Here is a 16,079-nt window from a genome sequence, read left to right as displayed (position 1 = left end):
TTTTTTATTTTAATTCCATTTATATCCCGCCCTTCTCTGAAGACTCAGGGCGGCTTACAAGCTTAGCAGTAGCCTTCATTCTATGTATATGCCTGCTTATTAGGGCTTTCACACACACCCCCAAGCAGCATTATTACAAAGTCAGCTTAATTGCCACAAACAATCTGGGTCCTCAAACAGAGCAATGAATAACAACAGTCTTCAGCAACATTTAATTCTACAGGTTTGCCCTCTAATAATCTGACAAACCTTAAAATATATGTAATCTAATTCTGCAGACTCTCATCCAAGTAAAAGTTAAGCTACATCCTTACTACTTTAATTATTTATATATTTTTAAGTGCTTAGTCTTTGCTCCCCTGTGCTTCACATTAGCAATACATGATGAATATGGACTAGTCTAATGAAAAAGCACTGAGGCAATTGTACTCAGTGGTGAATAAAACATAGGAGGTGATTAGAAAAAGTGAATAGCATAATCAACAAATGTTCCCCTGAATTCTAAAACAAGTATTTCATGATATATTTTATTTGCAATTTCTAAAGCAACCACTTAGGCAAATAGTAATTGATTTTGCAGGTGTGAGAGTAAAAGGCTGCTTGAATTTTAAAGATTAACACTGAACTATTTACACAATACACTGGTGGCATCAGTGTGGATCTAAGGCACCAACCATTGAAAGCGAATCCCAAGCCATCTCCATTCATTCCAAATGAAAACAAGACTGACATGTTACTTCCCTTGTATCTGACATGGTAAAGGATTTGGGGTATATATCTGTCTCTGTTTGTGTGTATGTGTGTTTGTGTGTGTGTATACACATATATTTCTTTTTACAACCCTGTAATCTCTTGCTTGGAGGTGTTGGAAGAAAAGTCTTCATCATGGTTCCTCCAAGCGGAGAATAAACATGGCAACTGCTATGGGAAGAAGGTTGTAGTTTATTGCAGAGGAAAACCAGACAGAAAGATGGATCCAACAGAAAAAAGAGGCTGACCACATGTGGGTAGTGAGTTTTTATACCCCCTGGACTCTATTGTCTGGAGTTATTTCCTGTTTCAAGCTTTGTATTTCCTTTGTCACATATTCTGTCCTGAGTCTAGGTGTGCCCCTCTAGGATTCTTTCTGGTTGTATGTCCCAGCCTACCTCCCTGGGGCCAGGGTATGTAGATTTTAGATGTCTGAAGTCTTCTTAGCTTCAACCTACCTGAATGGTTTACATCTGCATTTCTATAGAGTTGGTTTCTGCTTGGGGGAGGGAGACTTGGGGCTATTAAGAAAAACTGGGCATGCTTTTCTGCCTCTTTAACTTCTTTTTAGGAAATGTATTTTCCTGCCCTTTTAATATTTCCTTCTCTGGGGAGCTGACTTCCCACAGAGGTGAGGTTGGGTGAGTCAGTGGAGCTGGGCATTTACTAAGCCATGGTAGTGCAGTGGTTAGATTGCAATTCTGCAGGGTAATTCACTGCTCAATCCAGTTCAATTTTCACCGGCTCAAGGTTGACTCAGCCTTCCATACTTCCGAGGTTGGTTAAATGAGGACCCAGATTGTTGGGGGGCAATATTCTGACTCTGTAAACTGCTTAGAGAGGGCTATAACACACTGTGAAGCGATATATAAGTCTAGGTGCTATTGCTATTGGCTGGATGCCCTTCCTGATTATCTATGTGGAATTTGCAGCAGGATATTTTATCTGCAGATAGAAACATTTGTTGCTGCCTGGGATTCAACTCTCAACCTTCTGAATGGAGGCGAGTGTCTACACCCTAGGCCAGGGGTCTGTGTCCTTGACAACTTTAAGACTCCTGGACTTCAGCTCCCAGAATTCCTCAGTCAGCAATGCTGGCTGAGGAATTCTGGGAGCTGAAGTCTACGAGTCTTAAAGTTGTCAAGGTTGCAAACCCCTGGCTTAGGCCATCATAGCACTCCTGGCAAAGAATAGAATAGTATGATCAATAACGAGACATTTCAGGAAAGGATACAGAGACAAAAATATGGAAAATGTCAAAAATTAAAAGTGGCACTTGAAGATGATTTTTTATGATTTATTTTAAATCTTATCTTTATTTTTTTTATAAACAACCCAAAATGGATGTCGTAAATTTATTTGGATTTATTCCAAAGTAGTACATGCAAAATGTCTTCGTGCTGCCTTTGTCCATTCAGTTACAATAATAAATTCTGAAGTTCAGGAGCAAACCATGAGTTTCTTTCCCCAAACTGAAAGAAATTCCCCCCAAAATGCTTACAGTTGTATTGATCCATCTTATTCTTTCTCTTATCTATTTCTCCCCTCCTTGCCCTTGTAAAGTATATTGAGGAGAGAGTCTAATTTTTTTTTATCCCATTTATATCCCGCCCTTCTCCGAAGACTCAGGGGGGCTTACAATCTAAGAAGCACAAACCAATGTGCTTAGCAATAGCATTCATTCTATGTATATGCCTGCTTATTAGGGCTTTCGGGGGGCCCCCAAGTGGCATTATTACAAAGTCAGCTTATTGCCCCCAACAATCTGGGTCCTCATTACACAACTCTCCATCAGGGAGAAAGAACAAGAGTAAACATTTTCATTTAGAATTAACTTTTTTTATTTCTTTTTACATTTTTGTGCATCATCTGCTGTTAGTTGATAGTATGGGTATCTTCTCCCATTTTTTTCCTTTTCCACTTTCTTCTTCTTTTTCTTTCATAATAAACTCACACAAATAGCAATCTATAATTCTGACACCAAATATTTGCAATCTGTCATACCTTACAATCCTTTCTAGGCCAGATCATAGGGTTCAAGTGCTTGTCCTTGATAACAAGGCATCTTCCCGATACGTGAAGTTGATTTTTTGTGTGTGTATGTGCACACGCGCATGCGTACAATTAAATTAACAATTCCTGGCAACTGCCTGGACAAATCCCTACACATTTCTTGGCAATCCTTCAGAAGTGGTCTTCTTTTTCTTCCTAGGGTTGAGAGAGAATGACTGGCTCAAGATCACTCCGATGGCTTTGTGTAAGGTGGGACTAAAACTTGCAGTTTTCTAAGCTGGTACCTGCAAGACACAACTACTTTTACAGACTGAGCTTGCACAAAACACAGAGATAAAATGTGATTGGGTAAATATTTGTGGCTCAGTCTATTGTGTGTAGAGGAAGTACGAGTGAAGCAGGAAGAAAATCTGGAAGAGAATGAGGAGTAGGAAGAAGAAGAAGAAGAAGAAGAAGAAGAAGAAGAAGAAGAAGAAGAAGAAGAAGAAGAAGAAGAAGAAGAAGAAGATCATCAAAAATTATGCCACATGTTTCAGCTACAAGGTCTTCAGTTCAAAGTTACTGTAGATATAGATAATTGCATTTTATCTTTCCTAGGGTTTTAGTCCTATTCTTTTTATTCAGTCTATCCATTCAGCTTCATTACTCATCATTCAGAGAGGCATCAGCATGGCAGTTTTCTTCAAGTGAATAGGTCTTAATTGCCCATTCAAGACCAAGCCATCTCAAATTGCTTTGCATTACAATAAGGCTAGCCTTGCTGGAAAAATTCTTCTTTTTCCAAAACTAGAGTGAGGATTTTCACTCTAAGATCAGGAAGTCAGGAAAACTTTGGTGGAGTAAATGATGACCCAGCAACATGAACAATACCCAGCATTTTGTCCTTAGCATCATTGCAACACTGATAAGCCAAATCTAACCACGGTATTATGGATGAAATGAACTTTCTTAAAATTATTTGAAGAGATGTCTAACAATGGGTTTGATCCTAGATAACAGCATTTATTTATTTATTTATTTATTTATTTATTACATATTTCTTAATCATAAATTAAAAAATAAGCTCTAGTCTTAATTAAAAGAATCTTGCATTGAATGGTTATGGCTCCATTGATGCCTGTGATATTGGCATACTGGGCCATTCTAAGTTGTTAGTTGCGAAGTCCTGTCCGACCAATTGTTACTGCACTTTAAAAGGACTAGGAGAAGGTGGAGCAGATTCAAAGAAAAACAAGTGGGATGATAATATGTTTTAAAAAAATCAAATCCTATGAAGTATGATGAAAATTGCTCGGCCTGTTTAACTTGCAAAAGGGAAGACTTGGGAGAGAGATGATTGTGTTCCATGAACATCTGAAAGGCAATCATGTGCAATCCCGAGTAATCCAGGGATAGGACTGGTTCACTAAAAACCAAATCAAAAATGAGCAGCAAAATGACTTTTAAAATATAAATATAAAATATTTTACATAAAATATTTTATAGTTTATATTAAAATATAAAAAAAGGCTACATACTAGGAGGATTTGCCAGACAACAAGAACTATTGAACAATACAAAAATCGTGGATCATTCTTCACTGGAAGCTTTCAAAAGGGGACTAGATTTGTTGGTAGGGACTCAATGGGTTTCTAACCTACTGGACTAGGCAGTTAATTTTCAGCAACAGTTCTCTGTTGCCATTGCATGCATCAACTTTCAGGAATAAATAGAACTGTTCTTTGGCTAAAAGCAGAAACACAGCTTTTAAAAGGAACCATAGAATGCTATTTGTACTATATAAATAAGAACCTTTGTGGGAAGGCATTGACCAATTCACATACAGTTCCACTCTTTGGTATGATTATATGGGCTGTTATGTTTCATTCCTGACAATATATATATATATATATATATATATATATATATATATATATATATATATATATATATATATATATATACATATATACATATATACAGTATATATATATATACAGTATATATATATATATATATATATATATATATATATATATATATATATATATATATATATATATATATATATATATATATTAATCCCAATAATAATTCAATAATTTTGAATCTTCTGATATACTTCTGTTTATTGTTCTCTTGGTGAAAAAACAGTGTAAAATAAATTTTAAAAACCACTGACTTGGGATTTTCTGAGAAAAATTGAGAAGGTTTAGTAGAAAATATTTTGATTCCAAGCTCTCAGATTCTGAAAGATTCTACACGTAAACAAACTTTTAAGTAATAAAGCACAGTTTTTCAAATAATTTTGAGACAAGTGTGTTTTTTGTAAAAGAGATAAGATAATAAATCACTTCATCATCAGGTTAGCGAATCCATTATTTATGGGCCTTGGGAGTGCTATACGTGCAATCTCCCAGGATCCTTCTTTATCCTTTCTAATAATCTGAATTTTTCAAAGCCCCAAATCACTTCATCTGACATTACACCCTATATAGCAAAACAGAAAGAGAATTCAACAAAACAGTGAGTTATTACATCAGGTGCCATACGAACACCATAAATCAAAATAGCAAAAAAAAAGGTTCATTAGGTAAACACAGCAGGGAAAGAAGAGTTTAAGTGGGAATAATTATATAGCCATATCTACTGAGTCATTGGTGCACAGCCATACCTTGGTAGGGTGATAAATTGATCAAAATTAATCTATGTTCTGCAGATAAAGATACAGAGAATCAATCACTGTTTATTTTTAGGGGTAAAATGGAATTATTTAAGCACTTGAAAAAGTTAATGACATCAGAAAATATTGACTAGACATCCTGCATAGCTTCTAATCAGTTCTTTGTTCTCCACCTCTTCATTTTACCCTGTAGTGATTTACCATCTTGCCTGGTGAAAAAGTAAATGAATTGCTTTTGTAGAGTTGGTTGAATGAACACATTGCCTTAACATGTTTTTGGCTGTTTACAATAGCTTCTTTGAGTGACCAAGCCAATGTTTTATGTGAATATTTAGATCTATGGATTGTTTGTAAAAAAAAAAAAACCTTATACTTTAATTATTGTTCTTGTCATTTTTTGAATCAATTTACGATGAGTGTTCCTTTAAAAAAACTCCTTCCATCAACCTTAAACATCATGATGAAAGCTGATGTTGATGAAAGCTGTAGCAGAATCATTAACTGTCACGTCATAATTAAAAGGGTAAAAAAAGTTTTAATTTGCATGACCTTTTCTAGATATTATGATAGATCACCAGACTAATGTAAGTGAATTATTCCAGCCCACGAACTATTTTAGTGGTAACCAACTGCTCCTTCATTGTGTCAGTTGTTGATGGCCAAGAAGAGAACTCTACCTTGATATGTTAAGTTTGACATCTTTTGGTCACCCAGTTAACCATAGGGATTTTGGAAAAAACAAGCCTTTTTAAAAATATCTCAGGATAAAAGCTATAGCAGGATTAGGCTATTTTTTTGTCCCAGTCTTATTTCAAATTTTCTGAACTTCTGGGAATACACCCACAAAATAGTATGGTTGCTACTGACCAGAAAGTGATCTAATCTTCAGGAATGCTGTCTACTGTACTCTCCTGGTTGGGTACATAAGAGCCCCAAAGCATTTTGACAAATAAGTGACTGTGTTTGTACATCACGTGAATCACGTGAAGTACTAATACCACTTTACAATGCCTTGGTAAGGCCACACCTGGAATACTGCATCCAGTTTTGGTCACCACAATGTAAAAAAGATGTCGAGACTCTAGAAAGGGTACAGAGAAGGGCAACAAAGATGATTAGGGGACTGGAGGCTAAAACATATAGGGAACAGTTGCTGGAATTGGGTATGTGTAGTTTAATGAAGAGAAGAGTGAGGGGTGACATGATAGCAGTGTTCCAATATCTCAGGGGCTGCCACAAAGAAGAGGGAGTCAAGCTATTCTTCAAAGCACCTGAAAGCAGGACAAGAAGCAACGGATGGAAACTAATCAAGGAGAGAAACAACCTAGAACTAAGGAGAAACTTCCTGACAGTTAGAACAATTAACCAGTGGAACAACCTGCCTCCAGAAGTGGTGAATGCTCCAACACTGGAAGTTTTTAAGAGGAGACTGGACAGCCATTTGCCTGAAATGGTATAGGGTTTCCTGCCTGAGCAGTGGGTTGGACTAGATGACCTCCAAGGTCCCTTCCAACTTACTTATTATTTATCACACTTAATTTAGTTATATTAACCTGTTTTACACAACATACTGCACTGTGCTAACATGCAACTTACATCCTTACTGCCACCAGCTGCTTTAGTTGAATTTTCAATGTCCTATGCATATATTCATTAGTAGCAGCCCAATTTGGATGACTGGAATATGACTCTCTTATGCCAGTGTTTATAGCACTACTATAATTTATATGATCTTTCTTAAACTTGCAGTCCAAGAACTTTGGTAATTATACATTCACTGGAGTATCCTAAAAGAGTTTTGACCCTTTTTTTTCCTGTTACATCCAACATAGTCACACCTTATGCTTCCTTCCTACTTTCCTAGATCTCCACAACTTCCTTTCAGCTTCCCTACTAAATTTTATCAGCCACTGGGAGCAGTGGCGTAGCGTGGGGGGTGCAGGGGGGGCCGGCCGCACCGGGCGCAACATCTGGGGGGGCGCTCACACTGAGCTGCTCAGGGAGCCCCAAGGGCTGCACAGAGTTGGCTTGGCGTGACAGCAACACCATATTAACACTAAAAGCACGCGCGCTGCCCAGCGTGCAATCGTATCTGTAACAGCCATTTTGTTCTCTTCCCCCTCTTCCAAACAATAACGAAACCACGCTAATACTACATTGTGTTAATAACAGGAATTACACCCCGCCCCTTTGTCCCGAGAGACACGTGGTCTTGATTGTGGCTTGCAGTAGACTCGCGGCGGGGGGCTGCAGCACACCTCATCGTTTACCAGCCCTCGGAACTGTTTGGCGGAGTGTCCAGCGCTGCTCGCCGTTTGTAATAAACGGGTCTTCAAACTTGGCCCTTTTATGACTTGTGGACTTCAGCTCCCAGAATTCCTCAGCCAGGCTGAGAGGAGCTGAAGTCCACAAGTCATAAAAGGGCCAAGCTTGAAGACCCCTGGTAATAATAAAGAATGAGGCCCGCAGACGGCGAGAAGGCTGAAAAGGGCGTCGCTCCTGGGTGTATCTTCTGCTCGGAATTGCGTCTCCCGAAGGCAAACTTAAATCTTCCTTGAGCTGGTTTTCGCTGCGCGCGGGCGCGCGCAAAAGAGAGACAGAGAAAAAAAGAGATCTCCGAAGGGAACCGGGGAGGGGGAGGGGCGGCCTGGCGGAATGCGCCTTGTTCTAATTGTGGAATATAGGGCAAGGCTTCCGTTCCGCCCCCGCCCCGCCCCGCCCCCCCCCCCAGCCTGAGCCTGCCTTGCGTGGCTGGTGGCTCTCCTGCGGTAATTGCAGCAGAATCCCAAGCAGACATTTCTTCCTCTAGGGCAGCGTTTCCCAACCTTAGGAACTTGAAGATGCGTGGACTTCAACTCCCAGAATTCCCCAGCCGGCTGGCTGGGGAATTCTGGGAGTTGAAGTCCACGCATCTTCAAGTTCCTAAGGTTGGGAAACACTGCTCTAGGGAATGTGGCGGAGTTTTCTAACCTCGCGGGGAAGGGGTAAATCGGACCTCCTTTGTCTGCTTGGTGTGTTAGGACCAGTGGCGTAGCGTGGATAAGCAGCGTCTGGGCAGAAAATAGGTTGGGCGCCGCAGCAAGTATGAATTCCTGGGGTTCAGCCTAAGCAGGCAAAGCTGCAGGGTGGGTTAGTTGGCTTTTCCGGCTTTGGAATAACCTTGGGAAGCTGAGGCATTGTAAGTTGGAAGTCATTGTTTGTCGCCTAACATGTTGGGTCAACCCCACGCCACATGCTAAGCCATAAACCGTGGTTGGTATCCAGGGTTTAGGACAAGATGGAGAAAACTAGCCAATTGTGGGATCATAAATCTTGATGAAGCCCATCATCGCTCCATGTGATGTATGCACTCAATCTACAAACGTAGTCCAAGCCTATTCACATCTGTTGTAAGGTCATTCTCTCGTGGGGTTTATCCTGACATCCACTAAGAGTGGAACAAACATGCCCCATTAACCATTTTCAACGCCATGTCCTCTCTTTGTCTCATCCTAAATCACAGCTGAGGCACCTTAAAGTTGCCTTGTTTCAGTTTTAAACTAGCATTTTCCCTCTTCTCCAGAGACCCTTTTTTGCCTTGAACCTAACTCAGGGGTAGGCAACCTTGGCTCTTTTATGACTCATGGACTTCAACTCCCAGAATTCCTGAGCTAGTGGAAGAGACTCGAGTGCTAAAATCCACAGGTTAGGGGGCGCAAATTACTTGCCTTGCCCCGGGTGCTGACAACCCATGCTACACCACTGACTGGGAGACTCCGAATTAGTAATACTTTTACTAAAACCTAAGCTGGGGTCAAAGACATCTTGGCTTGAAGCCAAGCATAGAGCAAGTATGGAGAGCTGTCTACATATGCAGTTATGCAGTAATAAAAACATTCTTGTGAATGCCAGACTGCTTAGTTGGATCAGATCACGGTCCTGTGCTAGATGAATTTATCTCCAGCCAGATGCCTAGGCAAAGTCCCAAACCAACCACAGCAAGAATAGCTGCATTTTCCTGACATTAGCACTTAGGAGTACAAAATTAGGACTGGCTGGGAAGCATTAGGTGAAAAAAATGTTATTCAAAATGCCTGGCTGTCACCTACGAGTTCTTTCAATTAATGCATTTCATTTCTTTCCACAATACCTAGACAACATTTCATATTTTATGCTTATTCCTAATTAAAATTCTTTGGACACCACTTCTCCATATTAGAATTTCCCTCAAATATTTTTGCAATACTATAGATCAGGGATAGGGAACCTTGGCTCTTTTATGACTTGTGGACTTCAATACCCAGAATTCCTGAACCAGCCATGTTGAAGTCCACAAGCCATAAAAGAGCCAAGGTTCCCTACCCCTGCTATAGATACTGGTGTTTGTATTTTAAAAGCCTAAGGTTTGCTTGGTGTTGGTGGTGACTGGTTAAAAAAAACCAAACAAAAGGAGAGGAGAGGGGCGGGGCGGGGGGGGGCAGGGAGAAGGACAACAGTGAGAGAGAGAGAGAGAGAGAGAGAGAGAGAGAGAGAGAGAGAGAGAGAGAGAGAGAGAGAGAAATTGGAAGAAAGATAGAGAATTCAATGAAAATATCAATAGAATATATAGCAATGGAAAAGGTGGCCAATTCCATGTTTGGAAATCTATATGAATTTTAAAAATTGCCAATTCCTTCATGCTGTTTTACTAATTTATGGTAAGATTACTCATTTATCATTAATTTAAAGAATATCAGATAAAGTTCTGATCAACTACACCTGAAAAGTATGTACATTTGTAAAAGTTGTAAAAAGGGGCAATCAAATGGTCAAAAAGTTCCTTGATGAAGCTCTTTTTAGCTTAAAGCAAAGGGGAAGATAAAAGCAATCATAGAAAGTGATAGCAAATTATGCGTAGGATCAATGAATTCACAGATTTTAGAGTTGAATGAGAACTTTAGCAATTAACATTGATTTTTGACCAAGTTTTTGAGTCATGGAAGTGTTTTTCAGGCCCTAGATAAGTTATCTTGAAAAGGGGAAAGGAAAAAAGAAAGAAAAGAAAGGACAATTAAAATGTTGTAGCCTAGAGCAATTCACCCACCAACAACCACAAAAGCAAGATGGTGCTGGGAAATGACAAAATGTGTGTCATAATGTAATCATGCAAATGCTGCAACTTAAATACTGCAATTGCATCTAACCTTGTGACATAAATACTACTGCAGCATTTACATGGGGTGTTGCCACATGTACAGCATCATTTGGACGTCATTGCAATTTACTGCTGCTGAACTTCCCAGTGAGAAAACTGGTGTTTGGTATCCTTTGGCTTGGAATAAAAGCAGGTGAGGGAAGACATGTGAAGATATAGAGTATGTAAACTCCTGCTTGTGCAGAAAATCTGCCTCTTATTTTCTCTTGCTCTCCCATAGATAAAATTTCAGCTGCTGAAGTTAAGGTTGTATTAGGTTTCTATCCATGGCCTGCACTGTTGTGACATGTGTTTTTTGATGTCTGTTACCAATTCCCATGGTATTTTAAAATGATTTGGCTCTCAGAGATGCTAGAGTTGATGCCATATGAAAGCCAGAACCCTTCTTACCTCCCGATTTATAGACAGCATTGCTTAAATATCACAAGCTGGGGAACAACTGTGGAAGAGGGGCATCACCATCCTGTCCACGTATTAAATGCACGATAAACTATTGTATGACATGGAAGGTTGATCTAGAACGGCATCAGGAATCAGCATCAGGAATTGGAAAGGAATTAAGGCAGAACAGTGTTTGTAAAACGAAAACTTTGCTATATAATATTACTAGAGTGTAGTATTGTAAAAGTAATTGAATAGTAATAGAGTATTGTAATTGTTATACAAATATGTGTAGTAAAATCGAAATAGTAATATAGGATAGGGACAATAGAAATCACATAGACATTTGATTGTACATCTTGTACATTTCATATTTTACTCCATTTAAAATAAAACATTTTCCCAACCCTATTTCTAGGGAGATATATATATATTAAAAAAAACATCTATCAGGGACTTTTGGGTGACTGTTTAGATTGGGTCAATCTAATTGGTATAATTTTAAAAAGATCCCATGACGGTGTATGATATTATTGCTGTGCTATTAATTGTACTTTTTTATACTTTTGTATTTTAAACGTAATTTTAGTAATTTAACATGTGGAGTACTTCAATTATTGCATGGACTATAAACAAACAAAATGTTTATATGAAATAGCAAAATAATTCATTAGTGCAAAGAAAAAAAAGTGTCCCTAGTGTTTTTATTAAACTTGTCTCTCATTTTTATTTCTACATTTTCCCCTTTTTGTTTCTCTAAGATCCAGCCATATCTATGCATTTGCTTATGTTCCTGGCAACACTGTTATGTACTGGAGAAACTGAAAGTTTACATTATAACCAGCTTCTTAGTTTTCTGAAGTACTATGATATTTTATTTGGTATAAACCAGGGGTGTCCAACGTTGGCAACTTTAGGACATGGCTAGCTGAGGAATGCTGGGAGTTGAAGTCCACAAGTCTTAAAAGTTGCCAAGATTGGACACACCTGGTATAAACTTTGGTAGTCTGAGTTTCTTTCCTCTGGGATTCTCAGCTATCATTCTCTATATATGGATTTAACAGGGAAAAGTAGGAGAGGAGAACAGTTAAATATCCATCGATGCTCTGCCTGAAATATTGTAGTTGAAATGATTGGAAAAATAATCTTACTAGATGTATTAGAAACAAAACAATAAAATAGATTTACATTTGTAGAGGGATAGGAAATTTATTTTTAATCAGACCCAGTCTATTTTAAAAAAAAAAATAGAATTGAACTTTCTAAAAATGCAACTAAGCATGTTAGACTTTACTTTCAGTTCCTTTGTTCTAGAGGGTTACATCAGGTCTACTATATTAATAATTAACAACCACAGATGAGTAAATTGTCTGTACAGTAGTCCTCCACTTACAACGGTAATTGGAACTGCCAAATACAGTGGTAAATTGTGAGAGTCGTAAAGCAGGTCATCACATGACCAGTCAGATTTTATCTTTTTTTGTAGTAGTCATTAAGTGAAGCAGTCATTGTTTGCTCTGGGGCATTTTTGCTAGAAACTGGAAGTAAATGCTGGTTTTCAGTAAAAAAAATTGTCAGTCACATAATGATGACACATTACTGGGCAGTTTACAAACATTAATACAATGTATTCATACATTTCTAATCCTCTATATTCCGTTTGCCACTGAGTGACTTTTTGACTAGAAATGAACATTCTAATTATATTATTATATTAATTTAATTTCTATACCGCCCTTCTCCCGAAGGACTTAGGGCGGTGAACAGGGCAATACATAAAAACAAGATACAAAAATTAAAAATTATTAAAAAGTAATTAAACAGTGCCCATAATAAATTAATACAGATTAACAGTTAAAATCCATTTATAAAATCCAACCCCATCCCATCAGGCCAGGCCAGCTTGTTCAAAGAGATGGGTTTTAAGATCGTGCCGGAAGGAGCGGAGATCGGGCGCCATCCGGAGCTCGACCGGAAGATGGTTCCAAAGATCCGGTGCACCCACAGAGAACGCCCTCCCCCTGGGGGCCACCAGTCGGCATTCTTTGACCGGTGGCACCCTGAGGAGGCCCTCTCTGTGGGAGCGTACTGGGTGGAGGGAAGTTGACGCCGGCCGCAGGTGCTCCCCAAGGTATTCCGGACCCATGCCATGTAGGGACTCCTATTTTATAGACAGAGCCAGTGTAGCATGGTGGTAGATGCACTGAACACGAATCTGACATACACAGCACCAAGGTTTCATTCAGAATTCACTGGTGAGCTTCAGATGTTTACTCTTTTAGCCCAGATAGCATCAGAAACTTATGGCAGAAAAATTGAGGGGAAACCTCCCTAAGTCAGTTACACTGACTTCTCAGAGGAAAGGTAAAATAAATGCTCTAAAACATGGGTGTCAAACCCAATCATGTCACGTGCCGTATTGTAATGTATTTCAACATTTTTTGCTTTTGCGGTGCTGGGATGGGCGTGGCCTGCGCATGACACATCCGGCCGCCAGTTTGAAACCCCTGCTCTACATTAAAAAACAAAAACAAAATGCTTGTAGAAATTGAATTTGAGCTGACCTGCCTGAAAGGGGAAAAATAGTTGGGAGATTCTAGGCAGTATATTTAGCCCAGCTAAGAAATGGAAAATGTGTCAGGTCACAACTGAAAACAAATCATTTAGAGTTCTGCAAAACTTGAATTTACTTCCTTAACTTGCACTTTGCTGGCCCAACGTTATTTTCATCTTTTCTGAGTATATTGTTCTTCCTCTTGTATTGTTTTACTTGCTGTGGGCCTCAGATTTCACTCTTTATACCTCTTTTGTATTAGTTTTGTATTTTTAAACACTATAGTGTGTTCAAAAATTATATATCAGTTACAAGTTGGAAAAAAAGAAACTTTCTTCCTGTTTCTCCTTGACTCTTAAAACTTTCTCACATGGTATCAATAGCCAGTAAGGTTTGCTGGACTTTCAGTTGTAGGTGAATGTCAGACATGTAAAGTTTAAAACACATCCATTCTTAAGCACTTTTATTATATAGAGAACATTTAATTCAGCGTTCTCCAACATTTCAGACTTGGTGGACCAGTGGAGATAGCGGTGGTGGTGGTGGGGGAAAAAGGGTATGGTTTCATGTGTACACATGAGCTGCTTTCACAAATGCAGCTGTGTGCGTGCATGCACACACACGGTTGTGCTGGCCCACTACTTCCATGGCCTGGTTCCGAATGGGCTGCAGCCCAGCACCAGGCCACAGACTGGGTGTTGGGGACCCCTGCTTTAGTTGATAAAATGTCATAATAAAAATACAACTACCACTGTTTTTTTGTGCATTTGTTTTATTACAGGTATTTCTATACTGGTCAGTTCAGCCTAAGTCTGGATAGCAAAGAATAAAAACTTCAATGGAAAGCTATGTAATTAAACAATAAATCATAGAAAGTCCCCAAATCTAACTAATTACCTAGCCATGAATGCCCAATAGATGATTATTCTCTGCCTTGCAGGGTGCCAAGTGCACATCTAGGGGTGCAGAGGAGTATAGAGATAAACCTTGCAGAAGGAATGCAAGGAAGAAAATTAAGCTGAGGGTCCTCCTAAACTTGCAGTTCCTGTTAGAACCACAGGTATAAACCATGGGGAGGGGATGCCAATTCAGCAACAAAATAATTCAGTTCTGGGAGAGAAGATGTGAGAAGGAAACTCAAATCTGCAGATTCTGTTTGGTGTAAGAGGAGAAGAGAATACCGAGGCAAGCTTCCAAGGGTTGTTTTTTAAAATAAAATAAAATAAAATAAAAAAACACCTGTTACTGTATTTTATAACCATAGAGTTTCATTCATCCTTATGTTGTCTGTGCTACTTAAAAGAGCTGACAGAAGGCCATAACCAAGAAGATCAGGCCATTCAACATCTCCAGTGCAAGCACACATAGGCCGGCCAGATCCACCTGGACAGAACAGTTCCCAAGGTACAAACAGACAAATAGGTCTTTATAAATCAAAAACAGAACTGTAAATTTTACTTGGAAACTTCCTGAAAAGCAATTGCAGTTTGAGTATCACTTGAGCAAAACAATTCGAGTATCACCTGCTAAACACCTAGCCATTGCATTTTGTCCTAATTGCGGTTTTTTTAATCATTTTCAAAGACAGACCATGTAGATCTCATTACAATAATTTAATCTCCTGGTGAAAGAGAATGAGTCACTGTTGCTAAGGCAACAGATAGGCCCACAATTGGCATCTCCTCCCCATGGTTCCCACCTGTGGTTCTAGCAGAAACTGCAAGTTCTGGAGGACCCTCAAGTTCCGGAGGACCCTCATGTTGCAGGCTTGTTCCTTCAGAGGGACAGTGACCCCTTCAAAACCAACATTGGTATAATTTTGAAGCCAGAAGGGCAAATAATAACTCTAGCTGGAATTTGGTCAGGGTGTGTTTTAACTCATGTTGTCAGGCTTAGTACAAGGATGATACAAACAAAGTTCCTGCCAAAGGTTAGTTCTTTATTTGCTTACAAAATATAGACAGAATCTTGCCAGGTTAAAACTGTGCTACCCTCAACTAGATACTCTGGGAAATTCTAGAGAGTGATGATCCTAAATCCCTTCCTCTTCTCATGATTCAGCTCCAGATCCTGCTGTCTCTTGTCTCACCCCTCTCCTTGGGATATGCTTCCTCTTTCCTGGGAACCTGCTGAGTTACAGCAGTCCATCATATCACCTCCCTCTTACTAGACACATTCCATCACAAATCCAGACTCTCACAGCCTCCAGACATTTGACAAGAACTTGCATAGCATCTCCAGTTTAGCCTAGGGTGGTAACACACAATTAATTCATCATGCTAAACTGACTGATAACGTCTTCCCACTTGGTATGTTTTAGCTTTTCCTGCACTGTGTGCATGTTGGTAATTGCAACAACAGCAATGCACAACTTATCTTTCCTTTTTCAGCCTAGAGTAATGTACTTAACGTACACAATGCAAATTACATAATAAGCAAGGTTGTAAAACAACAACTGGCCTAACCCAATGAGCTTCCTGGTTGAGCAGGAATTTGAAGCCTACTTTTCTTAGTCATAACCTAACATTCTTCCTTTTCTCTCCTCA

The sequence above is a fragment of the Vipera ursinii genome (genome assembly GCF_947247035.1).
Source record: "Vipera ursinii genome assembly, chromosome: 2".
Taxonomy (NCBI): Eukaryota; Metazoa; Chordata; class Lepidosauria; order Squamata; family Viperidae; genus Vipera; species Vipera ursinii.
The sequence above is the reverse complement of the archived record's forward strand: the minus strand, read 5'-3'. Positions refer to the sequence as shown.